This window comes from Platichthys flesus, chromosome 16, assembly GCF_949316205.1.
Source record: "Platichthys flesus chromosome 16, fPlaFle2.1, whole genome shotgun sequence".
Lineage (NCBI taxonomy): Eukaryota > Metazoa > Chordata > Actinopteri > Pleuronectiformes > Pleuronectidae > Platichthys > Platichthys flesus.
Window position 1 is genome coordinate 20,421,557 of NC_084960.1, and position 2,791 is coordinate 20,424,347.

At 42.0% G+C, this 2,791-nt stretch overlaps 1 non-coding gene across 1 annotated transcript; it reads right to left on the minus strand.

Moving 5' to 3' along the window:
• Positions 1-1,232: 1,232 nt before the first annotated feature.
• On the minus strand, positions 1,233-1,314 carry trnas-gcu (transfer RNA serine (anticodon GCU)). Its single transcript has one exon. It is a non-coding gene; the product is annotated as a tRNA-Ser (tRNA).
• Between the last annotated feature and the right edge of the window lie 1,477 nt (positions 1,315-2,791).

The following is a 2,791-nucleotide window of genomic DNA, read 5'->3' on the forward strand; positions in this document are numbered from 1 at the left end:
ATTTAGGGGACTACAGGACTCTAACTTATGTTTTCTGGTATTGTACCTGCGTACATATGCAACTGGCCTTGCTTGTGTTTTTTTGAAGATCTTACACTGGTCGTCCAAGAGACTTCTTTAGTTCTAAAAGACTTGTGGGAGGTTTCAGGTATGAAATCTCTCTAGGATCTTCACCTATACTCAGAGTTGGTGTTTAAACTTGCAGGTCGTTTAACCCACCACCAAATGGTATTGTGTGGAGCTCCTTGGGTCAAGGTGTGTATAGCATTTCGCTATGGTGTGGGTCATTAGGGTTACACGCAATGTCAAGATATGCAAAGGGCCAGAGAGTGGAAATACCTGTAGCCTCCCACTAATAAGTTAAAACTGAAAGAGGATCTGGAAAGAGAAGTGACAGGTTTTCAAGAAACCACAGCAAGCCTATGCACACGTGTTTGCAGCCGATAAGTTTCATCTTGGGGTAGAAGACAATGGATGTCACTCACAAAGGGGAATTAGGGTTCAATAGTGGAGAATGTGGGCATCGATCCCACTACCTCTCACATGCAAAGCGAGTGCTCTACCATTTGAGCTAATCCCCCTGTGCAAGAATAGCTTTTGTGGCAAATCATGGCAACCTCTTCAGCGTGTATGTTGTTCTGTCCTGGACTGGATCACATTGCCTAGACAAATGAATGAAGTCTCTCATCACAGGCCCTCGGGGGAGACTGGACAAGTAAGTCAATACAGAGAGCTTTGCAGATGGGGAATTAGCTCAAATGGTAGAGCGCTCGCTTAGCATGCGAGAAATAGTGGGATCGATGCCCACATTCTCCAGGAAATTTGTAATATCTTGATTTTAGTCTGGTTGGGAAAGTTCTGTAATTCAGTTTGATATAGTCCCCTTCTAAAACAAGATGGGTTTCCTTGTTTTTATGCCATGGACTGATATTATACAGAAAAATGCAGTTCCATCATTCCAGCATGGTTCAGAGAGTTATAGAGCCACCGCCAAGCAGGAAGGACATTTTTCTTGAGAGCACATGGTGGCGTATCACCATATTTAGACACTAACTAAATGCTCATATGTTTCTAATCTGTCATTTCAAGTTGGTGAGAGATTCAGAGAACCTGGTTAACGTTTTTGTCAGTACACGTGACGAGAATACAGCATTTGAGATAATAATCTAATGCAGCAGAGTAAGCTGATTCAGTCAATTAGAGTAGAACTTTGTGTCTTTTTAACTTCACTGCGACGAGGATGGGATTCTAACCCACGCGTGCAGAGCACAATGGATTAGCAGTCCATCGCCTTGACCACTCGGCCACCTCGTCCTATTCAGAGGTAAATTTATCTCCTAAAATTCAAACTTTTCCTGCTCTTAAGAGACATGTTACAATGGTGACAAGTAGCTGTGGACCCAAGAAGAAGAAGAAAACTATTGCTGAAAAAACAGGATTTTAACCAATGCGTGCAGACCACAGTTGGTTATCATTTCTTTACTGGAGAACAATTTAGGGGACTACAGGACTCTAACTTATGTTTTCTGGTATTGTACCTGCGTACATAGGCAACTGGCCTTGCTTGTGTTTTTTTGAAGATGTTACACTGGTCGTCCAAGAGGCTTCTTTAGTTCTAAAAGACTTGTGGGAGGTTTCAGGTATGAAATCTCTCTAGGATCTTCACCTATACTCAGAGTTGGTGTTTACACTTGCAGGTCGTTTAACCCCCCACCAAATGGTATTGTGTGGAGCTCCTTGGGTCAAGGTGTGTATAGCATTTCGCTATGGTGTGGGTCATTAGGGTTACACGCAATGTCAAGATATGCAAAGGGCGAGAGAGTGGAAATACCTGTAGCCTCCCACTAATAAGTTAAAACTGAAAGAGGATCTGGCTCAAATGGTAGAGCGCTCGCTTAGCATGCGAGAAGTAGTGGGATCGATGCCCACATTCTCCAGGAAATTTGTAATATCTTCATTTTAGTCTGGTTGGGAAAGTTCTGTAATTCAGTTTGATATAGTCCCCTTCTAAAACAAGAAGTTGTTTTTATGCCATGGACTGATATTATACAGAAAAATGCAGTTCCATCCTTCCAGCATGGTTCAGAGAGTTATAGAGCCACCGCCAAGTAGGAAGGACATTTTTCTTGAGAGCACATGGTGGCGTATCACCATACTTAGACACTAACTAAATGCTCATATTTTCCCCAATAATATGTTTCTAATCTGTCATTTCAAGTTGGTGAGAGATTCAGAGCACCTGGTTAGCGTTTTTGTCAGTACACGTGACGAGAATACAGCATTTTAGATAATAATCTAAAGCAGCAGAGTAAGCTGATTCAGTCAATTAGAGTAGAACTTTATGTCTTGTAAACTTCAATGCGACGAGGATGGGATTCTAACCCACGCGTGCATAGCACAATGGATTAGCAGTCCATCGCCTTGACCACACGACCACCTCGTCCAATTCAGAGGTAAATTTATCTCCTAAAATTCAAACTTTTCCTGCTCTTAAGAGACATGTTACAATTTGACAAGTGGCTGTGGACACAAGAAGAAGAAGAAAACTATTGCTGCAAAAACAGGATTTTAACCCATGCGTGCAGACCACAGTTGGTTATCATTTCTTTACTGGAGAACAATTTAGGGGACTACAGGACTCTAACTTATGTTTTCTGGTATTGTACCTGCGTACATAGGCAACTGGCCTTGCTTGTGTTTTTTTGAAGATCTTACACTGGTCGTCCAAGAGACTTCTTTAGTTCTAAAAGACTTGTGGGAGGTTTCAGGTATGAAATCTCTCTAGGATCTT